The 22,734-nt window shown below is 35.6% G+C and overlaps 1 protein-coding gene across 1 annotated transcript in view; it reads right to left on the bottom strand.

The window, feature by feature from the left end:
• The window catches only part of LOC126812203 (centrosome-associated protein 350), a 52,244-nt gene extending 45,830 nt beyond the window's left edge, over window positions 1-6,414 (bottom strand). The window contains exons 1-2 of the mRNA XM_056102094.1: window positions 6,322-6,414; window positions 2,594-2,657 (exon numbers count right to left, since the gene is read on the bottom strand). The gene's annotated coding sequence lies outside the window, so the exon portion shown is untranslated. The remainder of the gene's footprint in view (window positions 1-2,593; window positions 2,658-6,321) is intronic.
• Window positions 6,415-22,734: the final 16,320 nt, after the last annotated feature.

Genomic DNA, 22,734 nt, shown 5'->3' with positions numbered 1-22,734 from the left:
ACTTTCATGACAGATTACCATTCTACTTGCACTTCCATGACACATTACCATTCTACTTGCACTTTCATGACACATTACCATTCTACTTGCACTTTCATGATACATTACCATTCTACTTGCACTTTCATGACACATTACCATTCTACTTCCACTTTCATGACACATTACCATTCTACTTGCACTTTCATGACACATTACCATTCTACTTACACTTTCATGACATATTACCATTCGACTTAAAACTTTTATGACACATTACCATTCCACTTAAACTTTCATGACACATTACCATTCTACTGAAACCTTCATGACACATGACCACTTTACTTACACTTTCATGTTATATCTTTCCTCAATTAACATCCTACTGTCGTTAATCCTACTGCAATGGTTCAACTTTGAATCAGTATATTCATGAATGCACAGTTATGGCTGTATGTCATCAATGTCACTCTATTTACAGATTGTTTCCTCTATTGTTTGTGTCATGGTGCCTTGCACTAGATGATGCATGGCCTTCAATAGCATGGCGTTTGCAACCAGAATTGATCTTTCAAGACTTCTATGAAAATCAACACAACATAATATTCCGAACTTGATCTTTCAAGACTTCTATGAAAATCAACACAACATAATATTCCGAACTTTTTCAACACTCTTCTTTGATTGGCATTTAGTAATTGATCATATTAGCACAAGGTACAATTTTATGGATACACATTACGTTTCAATGAAGATACTTTCGTCTTTAGCAACACTACTTAATTATAAGGTTATACATGCACATTTACCTTATTATATTTTTTTTTTCAAATCTTAAATCAACTTTATCAAATATGTACATTGCTCATTTCATTACATTAAAAAATTTGGATCTAGAATGTTCTTGTCTTTCATCTTTTCTGCATTCTCTTTTGTGTTACATGTACCTTTTACTTCAGCTTACGGTTCAAGTTCTATAAATACTTACATGTATATTCTAAAATTATTTATATTCCCATTCATTACATCAAATACTGTAATAACCAATAAGTCACACTGTTAGAAGTTAATACCGCAATGTGCTCTACTTAAATTATGCAGAAAATACAAGGGCCTACTATGGCTATTCCAATAAATCAAAACTACATATATTCATGAATAAACCTTCAATCAATCCATTCATTATTATTCAGCTATAATTCTATTAGTACTGTATATATTTCTATATTAATATAACTCTTCAAATATACAAGAGGTACAATATAACTCAATAGATCACAGTAGCCTCTTTTTTATATATCCACAATAACCCAGCCTTTATATTCCCCACCTACATGAGCACGTATATATTAAAGAAAAGACTAGAGCCATTTAATATTCCTTGAAATGAGTGGTTTAAATAGTTCCATTAGAATCAGTAGTGTTTGTTAAGTATGTGCATAGTGTGTTTTATTACAGCAATAAAATACCATATTAGAATAGAACGAACATTAATTCTATTTACTCAGTTTTGCGATAAAATAAACAAAACAATATATGGAGGCCATAAATCGTGTATAATTAGACCAAAAGTCAAGTAAGATAGATTGGAAAATAAAAGTAGATAAACAAAGGCGGTTTATTAATTTGTAGATCCCTTTACAGGTTTAACAGTTCTTCCTCAAGGCCATTTAATATCGTAACCATTTATATCACAGTTGTCTAATTGGACTGTTGAAACCATGGCTATTTACTATCGCAACCATTTATAACATAATCGTCTAATTGGACTGTTCAAACTTCAAACCAAGGCTGTTTACTATCACAACTATTTATATCATAATTGTTTAATTGGACTGCTCAAATAAATAAAACTTTATATGATCAGCTTACACTTCATCTAGAATAATCTTTGCCTCTAAGCAGGTCTTGTAAGTGTTAATATTAACAGGCCCCCAAGTTTAAAAAGCATTCTCAGACTTCAGTTAAGAATTTACTCAAAATTGTTTGCTTTATTTCAACTAAAATATAGCTTTTTATAAAACTTTTGTTGTTTTAATGTATCAAATACATCAATAAGAAACTATTTGCAAAGTTTTGTGTTTCTGGATCAAAGATATTTCTCATAAACAGTGATTGAAATTTGAGTAAATTTTTAACAAGTCTGAATACTTTGTGAAATCGGGGCCGGACAAATATAGTCCATGCAGAGGTGTAGAGCTAGAGTTTGCCCCACTAACAAAATAGAAAGACAACAGTGCGGGTATACCGCAGCACTTTCAATTCATGGAAAAGAGAGAGAGAGAGAGAGAGAGAGAGAAATGGGGTTCAAGGTCCACTCGACAAAAAACAGGTCATTTCGGGACTAAAACATGGTTCAATTTTATTTCAATAATTCGCTTGACTTACGGGTCTTTAGCAGTGGGGGGAAAACGGGAGGACCCGGAGAGACCCCACGAGGTTGGACAGACGACCCTACTCCTTGTCACGTACAATCAGTGAATCAAAACCACAGCAGTTGACACAATGACAGACCTGATGATACAGTGTGCACGAGCTAACCATTCGACCCTCCACCGCCCCCCCTTCCCCCCTTAACATGAAAGAGATAACATGATGGACTTCTACTCACCTAAACGAAACACCTTCCTTCTAGATGCATTGGATCGTGATTTACCACTTACTTCATTATTAAACTGAAAGAGAGAGAGAGAAATGGGGTTTTAACTTCCACTCAACACAAACCAGGTCATTACAGGACTAACATATGGTTCAATTTTATTTCAATAATTCGCTTGCACTTAGGGGTCTTTTAGCAGTGGAGGAAACCATAGGACCCAGAGAAAACCCATGAGGTTGGACAGGCGAACTTACTCCTTGTCACATACAACCGGGGTATTATACTGAAAGAAAAAACAACAAATTCTAGTTTAATAAATTAAACAGACAACACTGCTCACAAGAGAGAGAGAGAGAGAGAGATTTTAACTTCCACTCATACAACCTAGGTTGTATGAGCCATGTACAGGAACCCTACACCTTGTTACGTAAACGATGGGAAATGAAGCACCACTCCACTTGACTAAATGACAGACCTTTAACAAATCAGCCACCCCACCCCTTACAGACTAAAAACCCATTCAAGTTAATCAGCCAGCTGAATATTGTACAAAAGAGAAATAAGTTCTGAAGAACTTGAAGTACTAAGTATACTACCACGCACTAAGATTCTATAGCTATTTGTATTTCCAATATTACTATTCGTTGACAGTTTGAGTATGACAATCTTCATTCTGACTGTCAATCAATCAATATTGATCAACGCGTTGTAAAACTTGTAAACCTTTTAACTGTTCTTATACAAAACATAGAAAATGAAACGAAGTGGGATTTTACGTCCTACTGTTCTGCTCCGACTGGGCTAATGAAGACGGACACATGCCATACAGTGTGCTATGAAGAAAATTTGCCTGGGCAGCGGCACTATGGCCTACTCTTTATGTCGAATTCCAACTGCAAAGGGATCGTTTACATGCACGTCAATGTAGGCACGGTACCTGGGTTTTTCGTACCATCCCAACGACTAGACAGCTGTCCTTGTCAGGCCCTCCCCATCCTGCACACAAAACACAGACACTTGTAAGACACAATTATGTTCATAACATAGGCCTACAAATGTTTTAGAAATACTACACTAAGATGAAAACTATTCAATTTAATCATCAATTCTATATATATATACCCAAGGGATATCAGCATTTAGCATTTTTGTAAGATACGCAATCTGCAGTGCCATCACCATGCGACATAAATAATGACATGTTGATGTGTTACTGTTGGTAAGTGGGTTATCATACATGTGTTACAGTTGGTAAGTGGGTTATCATACAGTGTTACTGTTGGTAAGTGGGTTATCATACAGTGTTACTGTTGGTAAGTGGGTTATCATACAGTGTTACTGTTGGTAAGTGGGTTATCATACAGTGTTACTGTTGGTAAGTGGGTTATCATACAGTGTTACTGTTGGTAAGTGGGTTATCATACAGTACATGCATGTGTTACAGTTGGTAAGTGTACCAGCGCTGCATGGCGAATCTGAATTTGTAATGAAATGAAATGGAGTATAATGTCCTACTGTTCTGCTCCGAACTGGGCTAATGAAGACGGGCATATGCCATACAGTGTGCTATGAGAGAAATTTTGCCCTGACAGCGGCACTACGGCCTACCCTTAACTCGAATTCCAACTGTCAAGGCATCTTTTACATGCACGCCAAAGTGAATACGGGACCTTGTTTTTTCGTGCCATCCGAACGACTTGACAGTTGTCCTTCTCAGGCCCTCCGTCCTGCATCCCCAACAAGGGGAAACCATGCCGGAAAATCTGGATGAACTTTCTAGGCCAATGCAGGGATCGAATACCTGACCTCCATCTGAATTTGTATGTGAATAAATTGGTTCACGATATATAAAAGGTATGTCACACTTGATCTATGGTAAAGAAAAGAAAACCTCTGTGTTAACCATGGCTCAGGGAATACACGCATTCAAAACATATAGAATTTTTGATGAGGCTGAAAAACATTTTTATTATTGAAGTGAGAATAAAAGAGTATTTATGGATTATTGATCTTAAGAGAATCAGACTATGTTAACATAGGTAAATAGTTCACTACATTTACAAGTAGATTTTACAATATCTGTTGAATTAATCATGTCCACTATTTATACAGTTATTGGTGATCAAATCAATATGATTCTTGTGACCAGTGTCAACTCATGAACCCTTTTATTTTTTTGGCTTACAAAGCAAAACTATGATATTGAACGCAAGAGAGAGAGAGAGAGTTTAACATCCACTCAACACAAACTAGGTCATTTTGGGACTAACACATGGTTCAATTTTATTTCAATAATTTGCTTGCGCGTAGTGGGAGGAAACCGGAGGACCAGGAGAAAACCCACGAGGATGGACAGGCGACCCTACTCCTTGTTACCTCCACCCAGGGATTCGAAACCACGCCAGTTGACTCAATGACACAGCGCACACATACTAACCATTCGGCCATCCAACCCCCCTGAACACAACAGAAAGTCATCTTACAGATTACATTACACTAACCTTAAAACGAAAAGAAATAGGGTTTAACATCCTACTTTTCTGCATCAACTGGGATAATAGATTGTGCTATGAGGGACATTTTGTCAAACAACGGTTCTACAGCTTTCAAATCATAATATGGCGTATCCAGTATTCTTTCGGCCAAAGAGAGAGAGAGAGAGAGAGAGAGAGAGAGAGATGGGGTTTAACGTCCACTCCACACAAACCAGGTCATTTCAGGATAAACACATGGTTCAATTTTATTTCAATAATTCGCATTGCGCGTAGGGGTCATTAGCAGTGGGAGAAAACAGGAGGACCCGGAGAAAACCCACTGGACGACCCGACCCTACTCCTTGTCGCATACAATTACAACCAGGGATTCGAAACCACACCAGTTGACTCAATGACAGACCTTATGATACAGCACGCACATGCTAACCATTTGGCCATTCACCCCCCCCTCATTTAATGAAGTCCTGTGGAACATGAAATGGGGTTTTTAATGTCCCACTTTCTTGCAACAACTGTGCTAATGAAGACACTCTGGCGCGTACATGGGACCTCAGTTTTCCGTCCCATCTGAAATATTAGTTCCCAGCTAATACCTCTCCCGTGCACCACTGACACAAGGAAACCGAGATGGACAATCCAGATTAACTTTCTCGACCAAAACCTGGACTGCAAAAAGGATCTCCTGGTTAGTGAGCCAGCCCTTACTCACTAAGTCTCTGTGGCTCCTATGAACAAAAACAACAGATGAAACCTCGCATGATAATCTGCTGGCTGGCATGATAATCTGCTGCTGGCATATCTGCTAACATGATAATCTGCTAACTGACATGATAATCTGCTGGCTGGCCTGATAATCTGCTGGCTGGGATGATAATCTGCTGGCTGGCATGATATCTGCTGGCATGATAATCTTCCAGCTGGCATGATAATCTGCTGACTGACATGATAATCTGCTTTCAACAAGTTTCTGCGATTTATGTCTAGGTATTGAAAGTACACCTACACTGGACAAATGCTTATGAAATTTATCAAAATAAAACAAAATATTTCTTGATAAACACCAGAAGGAAATTTACAAATCGATGTCTGCATTAACAAGGCAAGTATTTACACAAATCTCTCAGTACTGTTGATTTTTCTTGACAAAGAACTCTTTAAAACACTTATAGATTGAGCTCCTAGACCCATTAAAAAGTATTAAAAATAACCATATCATTTTATTCTTTAAGCAAAATCCATATTTACCTCAGCTTTCAATTGTTCATCGGTATCCCATGGCCAAATATCTAGAACAAAAATAAAATACGAAATAAATCCAGAGATATAAATCCACAGCTTAAGATCTGGATTAAGTATAAAACCAGTCCAATACTACTCGTATACCACAGTAAAATATGACTCGTATACCACAGTAAAATATGACTATACCACACAACAGTATAAATAATCTATCTTATATACATACATACATACACATACAGTAGTAAATGATCAATGACAGAGAATTATTGAAAAGATAAAGTTAATATGTTCTAACATGTCTTACAATATACTATATATTTCGAGATAAGGCCAAGACAACTGAAATGGAATAAAGGCAATAATGTACTATATATTTGGAGATAAGGCCAAGAAAACTTTGATAATGAACAGAAATGGAATAAAGGTAATAAAGACAGTTATTTGCACAGAATGAAAAAGAGTAAAATTTTCAGTCACATGTAAATGAACTTTTTATTAACCTCGCTAATCTATTTTATCAGATAGTATATTTACATGTAACTATCATGTCGAAAAAATTCCCTGATAGCATTCTTCTAATAAACCCCAAAAAGTGTTCGATAAGATCAAATTTCAAAATTCCTACATCAGGTCTGGAAATATTGATTTTAGATGTACTTGACAATAATGAACTGGTACATGCACTGACATATTAACCTTCGTGTCAGATAAAGGCTAAAAATATTAAAATACAAACACCGAAAAAGGCAGTTATAAATGGATTTTTTTGTGGATTTTTTTTTTTCAAATTTAGTGTGAAGCATTAAGACTGAGAGGATGAACCCTATTCTTTTTCAGATTGAGGATGAATCATTATATACTGTACACTGTCTGATAATTTGTACTTGACAAAGTCTGTGACAAGTGCCTTATGTCCTGGCTTGAGGTTGAACCCTATTGATTTTAAAAATTGGTGTGAAAGATTGAGTATAGACATTAAGATATTTGTATATTTGCTTATATTGATGTGAGAGAGAAAGAGAGAAATGGATTTTAACGACCACTCAACACAAACCTGGCCATTTCGGGACTAATATATGGTTCAATTTTATTTCAATAATTCACTTGTTCATAGGGGGTCTTTAGCAGTGGGAGGAAACCCAGAGAAAACCAACAAGGTTGGACAGGCGACCCTATTCCTTGTCACATACAACCTGTAAATCGAAACCATGCCAGCTGACTCAATGATAGACCTTATGATACAGTGCGCACGCTCTAACCATTCGACCATCCAACCCCCTATATTGATGTGACATCCTATCGCAACTTGTACAACGTCTCTGAAAACTGAAGCTGCAAGCTTTATAACATTGTATAACAATAGGGATAATAAAACAAGGGACATCAGATTTCCTGAAGGCGGATCCAGAGGAGGTGGTTTGGTGGGTCCCCCCCCCCCTGCTCAGCTACATAATTTTTTTTGTAAATCAACACTTTTTATGAGAAAAGTTTCTCGACCGTGTTCTTTATCCTTTATCGTCAGATTTGGGACAGGATGGGCACTCAAAGCACAAGATAATAATATAGACATTATGTGATATCACAATTAATGCTTTGCATCCATGAAATTGAATCACAATGTCATTGCATTAATTCATAATAAAAATTGACGTCTAAACAGGATGTTGGATTTCTCTGTTTAAAAAGCTCAATGTGTATGTATATACGCCAAAATGATGATAGAGACCATGCGGGGCGGGGCAGGGGGGGGGGGGGAGGGATACATTGTCTCAGGAACCTGACAAACCCCCTCCTGCAAAAATTCCTGGATCCGCCCCTGATAAGGTGCTAAGGCTATTTTTTTTTTCTCAGAGATATAAATACTTCTGGCATATCTTCCACGCTTTGAGATGTTATCTTTGAAAATATCGATAATGTCAACTGAACCATATACAACGCAATTATATAATGATTCATAAATTGTACATTCATTTTCCATCAATTCAAGAGACAAAGAAATATCTGTAAATAATAGAAGATTGTAAGAAAAGATGATTGTACTAGTAGAGAACAACAATACACTGCACATCCTATATTGATTATGTATATTACATTTTTTAAAAAAAGCAATCCATTAACTTCAACACAATAATCTAAATATAGTTTCAAAAATTTAGACAGCTTCTGTAATCTGTTCCAAATTCTCAAGATGACCTCAATACAAACTTGGAGAAGCAAAAAAAGCATTATTCTTCTTAAGCGTATTACATGTATGTGATTCTTGCAGTAATTAAACAAAATGATTAGTCTGGTGAACTTAAACACTGTGTACAAATTTAAAGTCAATTAAAAGCCTCTTGAGCATCCACAAGCAATTGTGGAGGTCGGACTGATTGACAGACATGGGTGACAACAATAAACAAATATGTGGAGTATAAAAACTAGGACTAGGCTACATGTATTGAATAGCACTAATTTTGCAACCAGGAGAGAGAGAGAGAGAGAGAGAGAGAGAGAGAGAGAGAAGGAGGGTTAACATCCACTCACACAAACTAGGTTCAATTTTATTTCAATAATTCGCTTGCTCGTTGGGGTCTTTAGCAGTGGGAGGAAACTGGAGGACCTGGAGAAAACCCACGAGGTTGGACAGGCGACCCCCTTACTCCTTGTCACGTACAACCGGGGAATCAAAACAACACCAGTTGACTCAATGACAGACCTTATAACACAGCGTGAACGTGCTAACCATTCGGCCATCCAACACCCCTTGCAACGATGATGGAAAAAGAAATGAAATGAAATGAAATGGGGTTTAACGTCCTACTGTTCTGCTCCTATACTGGGCTAATGAAGAAGGGCATACGCCATACAGTGTGCTATGAGGGAAATTTTGCCCAGGCAGCGGCACTATCGCCTACTCTTATATCGGATTCCAACTGCTAAGGGATCTTTTACGTGCATTCCACTGTATACACAGGACCTCGGTTTTTCATCTCATCCGAAGGACTAGACAGCTGTCCTTGTCAGGCCCTCCGTCCTGCATCACTGACAAGGGGGAACCACGCCGGAAAATCTGGATGAACTTTCTCGGCCAATGCAGGGATCGAACACCCAACCTCCAGGCTAGCGAGCCAGTGTCTTACCCACTTAGCCATGTGATACCCTCTCACAATTCCAGAACTTATAGCTATGTTCCAGAACTTATAGATATGTTATCTACAATCCAATCAGAGGTTGTGACATAGTGACCTCCATGGAAACCTTGACATTGAATGAACCTTGAACTTTGCAAATCGATTATCACAGATAGACCTTTTAGCTTGAAAGCATGAGACTTGATATTCGCGACGATCGAGGAATCTGGGCTTGTTCCCTATCGAAATTAGTGCCGAAATATGCTGGCTATTATGTAAAGGCCTTGATAAGATGTACTTAATTAAAGTGAAATCAAGCCTTCTATTGAAGATGAGGTTACACGAACATGTAAGCAATAATGCTAGTTTTGCAAACGATGATGGAAAAAGAATTCACTGCAAAACTATACACTGTCTTGTCATAGCAGGTGGATTAATTGTATAAACTACAGTTGAGTTGTAAGATATCTAATCCTAGTATAATAATTATCATATACACTGACTTAAATTATAATTAACCACTTCAAATATGTTAATATAGGTTCAATAACCTATTTAAATACAAGTATGTTAATATGCAGGTAAGTACAAAAAGGTATGAAACATTAGATATATTACAATACACATGATAAACTACAGGTATGTATTCAGATTTAACTTTGAAAATACAATAATCCCATACAGTTTACTCTTATCAATGACCCTTCAAATAAATATCAGTAATAACACATATTTAATTGTAATATGTCCAAAATACATGTAAATATCAAATATTTAGTGTAATTTGTCCAAAATAATTATTAAATATTTAGTGAAAATTGTCCAAAATAATTATTAAATATTTAGTGAAATTTGTCCAAAATAATTATCAAATATTTAATTGTAATATGTCAAAAATAATTATCAAATATTTAGTGTAATTTGTCCAAAGGGCATCTACATCTTTCCATATTTATCAAAATTTTTTAGGCTGTCCTCCAGACTGCTTGTCGTGGAAGAACTATCAATATGGAGATCGGAAATTTCTTGTCCCTCCTCCCGTGCGGAAAATCTTAGATCCGCCCCTGCAACATTATTGTATTTCAATAATTGTCTGTTATTGTATGGTTTTTTTAGCAGCGGAAGAGAAAACCCAAGAAAAAAACCATAAGCTTGGGTAGGAAACCCTCCTCCTTGTCACGTACAAGACCTTAGTCATGATCTAAAGAGCACATGTTATAGCATTCAGGCACTCACCACCCATTTTATGGAGAAAACAAGCAGTTGCCATGCAAGATATGCCCACATTTTGATTTTACAAGAGATGGACAGATAACAAGCTTTAAAAAATAGGTGTTTTTTTGTACAATCAGAGGACATAATCCAGGAAGTTATGGTTCAATATGCGCAAATATCAAAAGAAATAGAAATCTGGGACCCTCTAGAGGGTCCACAACCTTGGATTTACATATTTTTTACTATATTTGCGTACAGGCTAAAAACGTGATTTTCCGTAAATCGGGGGCCATAATTCAATAAGTTTTGATCCAATACATGCTAATATTAAAAGGAGCCAGATCTTTTGAAAATAAACCTACATTTCAAGTTTCGTCAAAATCGGATAAGAATTGTGACATGTGGAGTGTCTACAAACAAATTTTGGACGGACGAACGGACAGGGGCGACGACAATATACGTCCACATGAAAATGTGAGAGTATAAAAATAACTTTAGGAAGTTATAGTTTAGTTTTCTTTTTGGTACAAATAAATCAATTTGAATAATAAAATTCTTATCTAATTCATAAGAGTATTTAACTTCTAATCTACGCATTCCTTACTGTTGAAATCTGAAAGGTATTTACAAGATAAGTTTAATAAACGTTTAAGAAACATAAAAAAAATAAACTTCTGTTTAGTTAGCTATAAAGCTGTTTGAAAGAAAAGATCTATGACTCCAGAATAAACCATTAAAAGGTCAGCAATGAAATATCCAAATCACCCTTGTGTATTTACTTACTTATAGAAAAGGGTTCCGTTTATTGTCTATTTATTGAGACTTATCAATCGATTGGCAAACTGCCTGCGTGCCTTTTCTACTTATCATCAAAATAAAACATGAGGCCAACCTGGATTACAGTTAAATCAATTTCCAATGACTTCTGTACATTTATTACAGTAATTCTTCTGACAATCAAAATATTTGTTGAATAATATCTACACCATTGATCAGACAAACAGGACAATAACTCTTGATAAATAATGACATTGACAAAATCAGAATTTAAGACCAGATCAGGACACCTACATGTACTTGTTGTGACTACTTCCTATGAGTACTGGAAGGTCACATCAGGGGTCATATGAGTGGCTTTTGACCCTATGCCGCCAGACATTGATTAATGAATCAGCATTGATGTTTCTAGTGGTTTATCCACAGTTCTGTGCATCAAACGCCAAGAACTCGCCCTATCAGACCGTTTCATTGGCTGATCCCTCACTTCAACCAAAACGCCAGTTATATAACAACTGTTCTAGATCCTAGTGTAGTAAAGACAAGTAAAACGAAATTTTGAACTATAAAAAAACGAAACCTCTCTGGAATCTAATGGAAGTCTAACTTAAATCTTTACTATGATTTCTTTTATAAGATTCCTGCATATCACGCACAGAAAGCCTGTTCATGGCCCTGAACCTGTGCAATTAACGATATGATTGTTTACTTAAAACCCAATGACGCAATTAGAATAATTCCACTCACGTGTAATTTGGTGGTATTTTATTGACACATGCTTTGGCTAAATAGCTCTTTTTATGTGTCAACTGTCAATTACAGACTAAGTTGATTTAGTACACACTATATATAATATATATGTGAATATGTGTGAAACTATTAATTTGCCAAATATATTAATTAATGACATATAAAGTCATCTAATTTCTCTATTCTTTGTCTATAAATTTAAAAACAATGTCGCAACGACGATAGTGCTACACAGGATGACTCAATAACCTTGTGATTGTCCTGTTTCACAAGTTAAAATTGGTCATCCTTAGCACAAATTTTCAACTATTTCATCAAGAAGTTAACTGTATTGAGTAAATTTCAAAATAAATGTTGACTAACTCCTTGGATAAAGAAAAAAAATTTCAATACCATTCCTTCTTAATTAAGCTCCACTGAACAATCCCAATAAATCTTAAAAGATTCTACCGAGAACATTGCACTGTATTGCCAGGTCTGGAATTAACGATTCTACTCTAGTTGCACTTAACAAAATGTCAGACATTAATGAATGGGATAAAGATAGGTTGCCAGACAATGAAACAACATACGTCCACAGCAGTTAAATCATACGAACAGTCGACAAGGGTTGCCGCATATTTATTCTTTTGTAAATAATGGGCTGCATTTACAACACAATTTCATACAGATCAGATTATAATTTTCGTTGTTTGAGTGAGGGTTCACATGGTTCTATAAATTGAAACACAGGCCTTAACTTTGGAAGTAATTTACAGTAATTGTTGAAATTTGACAGGCTTTTTTGTTTTACAAATTTAATTAATCCATATAAATTTCATACAGATCGAATGATCACTTTTGTCATTTGAGCATTCACAAGGTCCTCTACAAGTTATTTACAAAAATAGCTGAATGCAATATACATGTATTTGCTTGCATAAAAGAACACAGAACTGGTAGTTGTTAAAGAAATCATGCAACTAAGCAGGTGAATAAACTGGCAACTAAATAACTTATTTTCGTCCATAGGTACATGTACTGTGATGAACAGGCATATTTAATTTGAAATTTTGTCCTTAGTACTTTGACACTTGTACCGAACTATATACCAAAAAATGAAATGAAATGAAATGGGGTTTAACGTCCTACTGTTCTGCTCCTAACCTGGGCTAATGAAGACGGGCATACGCCATACAGTGTGCTATGAGGGAAATTTTGCCTGGGCAGCGGCGCTACGACCTACTCTTATATCGAATTCCAACTGCCAAGGGATCTTTTACGTGCACGCCAATGTGTACACGGGACCTCGGTTTTTTCGTCCCATCCGAACGACTAGACAGTTGTCCTTGGAACTATACACCAGTACTAAGCTTAATAATAACCTAAAATATACTATTTATTAACATACCTGTATAGTTAACATGTAGATAATTTAATTAATATTATTGATACATATGTAGGTGTATATAATGCATTTATTGACTTATTCAAGTTATTGACTAGATATCTCCAAATAGAACCTATGGCTTTAATTGAAAAAAGAAGAAAAAAATGTTTCATAAATTTCACCTTTACACAAAGCAACAATCTGATTTTTTAATCTCGACTAATTTAATGCAATTGGAACAGGTTTATGAAAATCAATACTTCACAACTTATTGCATTTCTGGAATTTTCGTTACATGTAATTTACTTGTTGAGATGTTTTTTATTATGTAATTTATAAGATAAACGAGGTACGGACAATAAGAGAGTATTATAATACGAGTCTAGATGTCTATACTCCTATCATTATTCTATCACGCATATTAACTTTATTCATCGTTCTATTATTTATCTTATGTACATTTCAATTCAAGGTTGAATTATATTGTATATCTAGAGTTCTTTTCTAATGCAATAACAATATGAAATGAAATTGGGTTTAACGTCCTACTGGTCTGCTCCTACTGGCTTAATGAAGACGGGCATACACCATACAGTGTGCTATGAGGGAAATTTTCCCCGGGAAGCGGCACTATGGCCTACTCTTATATCGAATTCCAACTGCCAAGGGATCTTTTACGTGCATGCCAAAGTATACACACATCCTCAGGTTTTTCATCTCATCCAAACGACTAGACAGCTGTCCATGTCAGGCCCTTCAGTCTGCACCACTGACGCGGAGAAACCACACAAGAAAATCCTGATGTACTTTCTCGGCCAATGCAGGGATCGAACACCCGACCTCCAGGCTAGCGAGGAGGCGTCTCACATATACATGTAAGCAGGGAATCGAAACCATGCTACTTGACTCAATGACAGTCCTTCTTTTACAAAATATTGACATTGGCCCGATAACATGGGAGTTCCTGTGTTTGATCCTCGTTTAATCTGGGATCTTCCCTAAAACTTTGGAAAGTGATTTAAGGTATTAAAAAATGGCAAAAGTATTGTTCGTCTCCAAGCAGTATTGTTTACATTGTAGCTGTTTTGATAGCCTCGTTTGTCATGCAATTAGTTTTTCTGCAATACTCTGCGATGTACCCGTTTATTGGGCGTAAATATCGTGAGTCATGATGTAACGTTATGCAAACATATCTGGTGCTCTGTTTAAACCCGAATGATATTGTTACGCAGTTCGGTATTGGTTGTTAATCGGACTATTGACCAGTCATAATTTAGGACAGAAATTTGCTTTCATTACAGCAGTGTCTGAGTGGAATTAGATCTAATCAAAAGAAACACTGCAAGGAGTATACTATGCATGTTCCTTTAATAGCTAACCCTAAATTTTTCAATTTAGGAAATCAATAAATATTATTTCTATCAAATAAAATGTTTGGAACAATGCCAAATAAAAGTATTCAGATATATTCCATTGTTGTAAGCTTGTTATTATAGTAAGGTTAGATTGGTATTCATTTTAATAATATATTCAAGACAGCTCGGACTAATGTTATCATTGATTAACAATAGATTGATCTGTATAGAAATCCAGCCATAAACCACATTTGTCACATTCATGTAACTTAGATCAGTAAAAGAATGATATAGACTATACATATAGCTACAACTCTATGGCTATACACGTATATGTATAATGATTTTTTCATTATTTCGAATAATACCTTATTTATACCACGTTCAGAATTAACAAAGATATCCCGGTTAAAAGACTGTGTACTTTAGAGATTATAAACATATTTATTTGCTAAGTTGTTTTTAAATTATGTTATTAAATACATACCATGCCCTTTATGACTTATAAACTATTTCAAGGCAATAGCTTTAATAATGATATATCAGAAAATTATCTAATGTTAAAAGAATTTATCAGGGCAATATCTTTAATAATGGTAATCAGAAAATTATCTAATGTTAAAAGTATTTATCAGATTTATCAATGGCTTAAATTATTTCAAGGCAATATATTTAATAATGGTATATCAGAAACCATCTAATGTTAAAAGTATTTATCAGATTTATCAATGGCTTAAACTATTTCAGGGCAATATCTTTAATAATGGTATATCAGAAAATTATCTAATGTTAAAAGCATTTATCAGATTTATCAACGGCTTAACAAGGCAATATCTTTAATACTGGTATATCAGAAAATTATCTAATGTTATAAGCATTTATCTGGTTTATTGATGGCTGTTGTAATTTCCATTCAATAAAGAATGTTAAATTAAATATTAAATACTGCCATTCCCTTTCAAGGCCTAACCAGATAAAGACATTTAAAAGCAAATGTTCTGAAAAGATTAAGCATACCTTATATTGTGCATGACAACATGTACAGCTAGATATATGGGTAGAAAGGAGTAGTACAATGCTGTAAGATAGGTTGCCAGGCATTTACAAGACAATTTCATACAGATCAGATTATAATTTCCAATGTTTGAGAGTTCACAATAAAAGGGTCTACAAACTGAAACAAGGGCCTTAATTCTAGAAGTAATTAATGCAAATTGCTGAAATTCAACAGGTCTCTTTGTTTCACTATTTTAAATGATGCATATAAATTTCATACAGATCGGATGATAATTTATGTCATTAGAGCGTTCACAAGGTCCAAAAAAGTGAAACAAGGGCCACAACTCTAGAAGTAATTGACAGAAATTGCTGATATTCAATATGCTTCTTTGTTTCACTCATTTAAATATTGCATATAAATTTCATACAGATCGGATAATAATTTTTGTCGTTAGAGCGTTCACAAGGTGCAACAAAGTGAAACAAGGGCCATAACTCTAGATGTAATTAATAGAAATTGCTGAAATTCGATGGGCATCTTTGCTTTACTACTTCAATTGATGCATACAAATTTCTTACTGATTGAAAGATAACTTTTGGCATTAGAGCAATCACAAGGTACAACAAAGTGAAACAAGGGCCTCCAGAAACATTTAACAGAAACAAGCCAACAGTGAGGCTGATGACACATATATTTATTAACGCACATCTATTTTTTTCAATAGCATCGAGCAAACAAACTGATAATCAACTATACACTAAGTTTCATCACTCTCTATCAGATAGAATCAAAGTTATCTTGTCCCAAAGCATCGACCAAGGAAATTGCTTATCTCTGCTTAGCTTTAGCTCGATATGTTAATCATTGAACTCAGTCAAGGCGAACATCTACATCAAGTTGTTATGTTCCAAAGTCTTGACCAATCAATATGCTTATTGCTCCTTAGCCTAAGCAGACAATTCTCATCATCGAACTTAGTCAAGGTATTGATGTAATGAAACTATACACCAAGTTTCATCACTCTCACTTAATTAGAACTAAAGTTATCGTGTCCCAAAGAATCAACCAATCAAATTGCTTATCTCTACTTACCGTAAGCAGAAAATGCTCATCTTCACACTCCATCAAGGCATTGACCTAATAAACACCTATCAAGGCATTGACCTAATAACATCTACACCAAGTTTGAACATTCTAGGTCAATTAGAAGGAGAGTTATTGTGCCCCAAAAAGTGTGACAGACAGACAGACAGACGAACCCATTTTAATAGTCCCCTGCTTTCTTCGTAAGGCAGGGGACAATTATTGAAATTAAATCAGATGATGATAAAAGTAGTCTGTAGAGTGTTCACAACAAATTATGAACGGCCAATTGACAGGGGTGACGGCAAGATATGGCCACATTTCCATGTGAGCATATAAAAATACATGTAGTAGATATCTGTTATTGCGTAAATCAATAAAATGATGACGATTCCTTAATTTACTAATCTTATTGGATCATAAATATAACAACAGTCCCGAATTCATTTTTAGAACGAAAATTCAGATCTAATTTTGTATGACTTGCTCTATGCTCTCCACAACCCTCTACTCTAGAAATCCTGCATATGTCAGGGTAGTACATGTACGTGTATCTAATACAGTAAAATTAAGTTCTCATAATTCGACAAGGAAAGTGCATTCTGTACAGCATTTATATACAAGGCAAATATTCTTTTAATTGACTAACGCTTTTTGTTTAGACATTCTTTGCTTGATAAAGACATAAGAATCCTTGTCTAAACGTTGCCAGATATGAGCTTCCAAAGTAATTTGTATTCCCTATAATGGTGTCATGTGTTATCAAACAAGCTATTATCACTTTTTGATGAGTCTTGGATGTACATGTACAGTTAAATCTGGCAGTCACTTAAGTTTATTTAATGATATTTGTGTGATTCTTGGTGCTTGTAATTTTTTAAAATCAACCATAGCAACTTGAAATCATGTGACAGGGGAGATAAGTCTGTTTGGTTGATAATAATCAGGCTCAGACTGGTAATCCTCTTCCCATTGAAGAAATGAAATGAGGTTTAACGTCCTACTATTTTGCTCCGACTGGGCTAATGAAGACGGGCATACGCCATACAGTGTGCTATGAGGAAAACTTTTGCCCGGAAAGCGGCACTATGCTATGAATTCTTTTACATACAAGTATATACATGTATCAACATGTACCCAGAACCACGTTTTTTTGTCACATTTTATTTGATTAAAATACAAATCTATATGGCCTACACTCATGAAGATCTGACTGGTTTTAGTGGAAAGTCGTGTTTGGGGTCATACAAGCGACTTTTTAACCTATGACGTCAGACATTCAATTAACCAATCAGCGTTGATGTTTCTAGTGGGATACCTACAGTTCCGAGCACCAACAGACATTTTCATTTGCTAATCCCTCACATCAACCAGAACACGGGTTATATAACACTCTTCCCGGTCCTAGTGTAGTAAAGACAACTAAAACGAAATTTTAAATCATAAAAAACGAAATGAAATAGGATCTGTGTTTTAATCAGATTGATCCATAGGACTAGCTGCTGTTCATTTGTCCTGCATCACTGCCAAGGAGAAACTATCAGCTAACACGAGGATTGAACCTGGGGCCTTCTGGTTAGCGACCCAGTGCCCCTACGCGCAAGCCAATTATTGAAATAAAATTAAAAACCATGTGTTAGTCCCGAAATGACCTAGTTTGTGTTGAGTGGATGTTAAACCCCATTTCTCTCTCTCCTTTACTCCATCAGCCACGGCAACTCCCCATTGACTTCAAGATCAATTCCATACTATATGTGCCTTTCAATCATTAAAACCTTACCTCTTGCTGGATGACTTGTACTGCTAGGTATGTTTTTAGATTTTGGAACAGGATACATTATTTAATGGATCTATGTACATGTAGTGTTTATTTCACACATTTTAACTGAAAAATATATTTTAAAATTTTAAATTCAAGTTAAAATTAATTTCACAGGGATTTTTCTGTAGGTTAGGTTTTAACCTGGAAAGACATGTTATAATAAGCTATTTTTTCATCAATCTGATTAAAATAGAGATCTATATTTCATTTCGGTTTTTTTATACTTTTGATGGCCTACACTACATGAAGATCTGACCAGTTGTACTGAAAGGTCTTGTCTGGGGTAGTACAGGCCACTTTTGACCCTATGACATCAGACATTGATTAATCAATCAGAGTTGACATTTCTAGTGGTTTAACAACTCGCCGTAACAGATCGTTTCATTGGCTAATCCCTCATTTCATCCAAAATGCCGGTAATATAACAACTCTTGCAGATCCTAGAGTAGTAAAGACCAGTAAAAAAAAATTTTGAACTATGAAAAACAAAACGAAATAGGATCTGTGTTTTAATCAGACTGTTTTTTCATACTTCCAAATATCATCACATTGAATATTGTTTACATCATATTCCTGTAATCAGCTTGATAGGACAAGAAGCTCTGAAACCATTTTTAATTTGTATTCACACATAAACACAAAGGTTACAATGAAAAGACAATGTATCCAGAATCCAGATATTCATAGAAAACACACATTTTGAAAACATGTTTTCTGAAACATCCAAAGATTTACCCAAAATTTTGGATAACTCTATGAACCCTTAATATCCTTAAACGATCCCCATTTTAATTTATTATAAATAAGAGAGATAGTGAAGTCATATTCAAAGGGAATTGTTTGTTGTTATAAGTCTTAATTAATGTTATGTTTTGATTGTTAAATTGTCTTACTCATGGATGTGGAAGCGGATGTAAAATACAACTAACTCACACTCATTATTGATCATTGCTTTATAAAGATACCTGTACCTGTAAGAGTATTGAAACGTTGTATGTAATAAACCAAGAAGTAGTAAATCCATAAAGTTTTTATGAATATTATGAACCCTTCTCAAAGAGTGGTCCTACAGTGGTTTACAGAGACACATACTAAAATAGCGTACAGGACAATTTGCCCCAGACAAATCATCCCCGGGACTATTCGTACCCCGCCAATTTGCACATGATAATTTGTCTCCAGAAAATTCATCCCCTAGGACTATTCGACCCCGGATAACTCATCCCAGGGGACAATTCATTCCCTAGGTCTATTCATTCCCAGGTTGTTAAAAAAAATATGAAGGTCAATTGGAGGAAGAAATTAGTAGTTTCCCCTCTTCTTGTCTGAAGACAGTAATAATTTTCTGCTAATTGTGAGACCCTTCGGTGGAGGTGAGGTGTGTGTGCATTCTATTGATCCTCAATCCTTTAAATTTCAATTATAGATCAATTAAATCCATAGTGGGAAACCTTTTAATCATGATCCTTTTTATAGATCTGTAAGGTGTTTGGCAAAAGCTATCCACTAGTGGTTTGAGTCACAAAAATGTGATAAATCCCCAGAATGGAACAAATAAGCATGCAGATGCTATTTCTATCAATTATCATTTCAGGAACCGTTACGTTAAAGGTTAGGGGAAAAGCTTCATAATTTTTTTAAATAATGCAAGTAATTATGTCAACACATCCTTTCAATAAGTACATGTATAACACGACCCCAGATGTCAATGCTACCTGAACTGACGGTTTTGAAAACGTATAATGTATATTGGGTTAGTTTTTCAAGGTCCTTGAGGTTTTCGAGGACTTTTAACAGAAAATTAAGCAGTTTTATTCTGCAAATTATTATCATCGAGATTGGCCCTTCAAATTTACAGCCATCTTTATTATCTCATTGACAAGTTAACATCCATTTCTCATCATGACCAGTAGTAAAACTTGGTATGTTTTGTAAACTTGTAAATTGAACTAATTGTTACTGTAGACAAGCCTACGGCTACACATTTAAATTGGCTAATTTCTATTTACTGTCAATTGAGTAAATCTGGAATACTATGCAAGTGCACCAAACATTTTTAAATGACGTCTGGACAAATTTTGGTAAAGATACGAATCATACTATATAATTACAAGGTTAAATTCACCGGAATAACATACAATTACATGAGTCCATAGTTATAGTTGCCTAGACTAGAGCCATGACCGTACAAAAACCTGGTCTGGAAAACAAATGCAAAGACCGCAAGATGAAGAAGCTACGAAAAGAATAGAGAATAAGAAAGTCAAATGTAGGTTGGTTCTAATAATTATGCTAAAATGAGACTTGCATTGTTGATATAGTTGCGATAATGGGGAAATCTTGATTGACTAACTGGAAGTTTTGTTATGACTATGACTATATGAGGACAAATATTCGGAAGTCGAGACAAACTAAAAAGTGGAGAATTGGTAGCAAAAATAGGCTAATACTTACTTCTTAATCATTAAAATATGCATGATCGAATCTAGTGCGTCGGGGCTTGTGATGTATATTTAATGAAGCATAAATTAATTAATTTGAACTTGTTGTTTCAAGAAATAATATAAGTAAACATGTCTCAACGGCTACAAATCCGCCGCCATGGAATGCGCTTCCGGTGAAACTTGCACTGGATGATAACTGCTATAGGAACAGACAACTCTTCCTCGAATGTTTCGGGATCAGACTACAGCTATATGGTCTCCGTCGATTTCGACTCGCAGCTTATATCCTTTTCATATGAAATGAAATGAAATGAAATGGGGTTTAACGTCCTACTGTTCTGCTCCTAACCTGGGCTAATGAAGACGGGCATACGCCATACAGTGTGCTATGAGGGAAATTTTGCCCGGACAGCGGCACTACGGCCTACTCTTATATCGAATTCCAACTGCCAAGGGATCTTTTACGTGCACGCCAATGTGCACACGGGACCTCGGTTTTTCGTCCAATCCGAACGACTAGACAGCTTTCCTTGTCAGACCCTCCGTCCTGCATCACTGACAAGGGAGAACCACGCCGGAAAATCTGGATGAACTTTCTCGGCCAATGCAGGGATTCCTTTTCATACTCCGTCGATTCTGAACTGTTGATATAAAAAAGGGGCCAGATATTTGACAGTCATAAGAGAAACAAATGAAAGGGTTCACCTACTAGCTTTTTAGTAAATGAGACCGGGACAGCAACGCGTACTCAAAAAGGCCTACAGCCACAGGTATGTCTGTGCGTCTTTTAATTTAGCAGGAAAAGACTATAACCGATGACATTTTAACCACCACCTAACAATTACTAGAGGGTCTTAAACAGTTTTAAGTATGGAATAAGAGTATAACCTTTTTTTGTTTGAAATGAATCAAATAGGTGCGATACAGCTATGGGGAATAATTTTTTTTTTTACATAAATCTAGCTGTTTGATAAATAATAGTAAGTGCAGGGGGGCTGCACCACACATAATTTACATAAAAGAAAATATATGGACAAGACACAATACGCAGAAATCACAAACAAACGAACAATTCAAATAAAGTGAATGGATCCGGGGGCTAGCCGTAAGCGTCCACTGCGCTGTACAGCCCCGGACCTGTAGTGACACAGACTTAACTCAAATTTGAAAACCACCAGGAATATAACCCCACTTGTTTGTTGTTATAAGATTGTCGAAATCCAGATCTTCATATCTTAAAATAAAACAGTAGTGAATACAGTTGCTCCCCATACAGCAGTCTATGGAAATAATGTTCCGTTGATCGCCCAAATCACCATTCTGCAGATTTCTTTAAACCCAAATATACTCGAAAAATATCCTGATTAATACCACAGATAATGAAAATAGCCCGGTGACTACGCAATCTACGCAAAAAACTGATCTAGAAAAACTTGGACTCATAAATTCTCCTCTCGGGTGATGCTTGTCACAATCTGATTAAAACAC

This window comes from Patella vulgata, chromosome 1 (genome assembly GCF_932274485.2).
Source record: "Patella vulgata chromosome 1, xgPatVulg1.2, whole genome shotgun sequence".
Taxonomy (NCBI): Eukaryota; Metazoa; Mollusca; class Gastropoda; family Patellidae; genus Patella; species Patella vulgata.
This window is presented reverse-complemented; position numbering and strand designations above follow the sequence as displayed.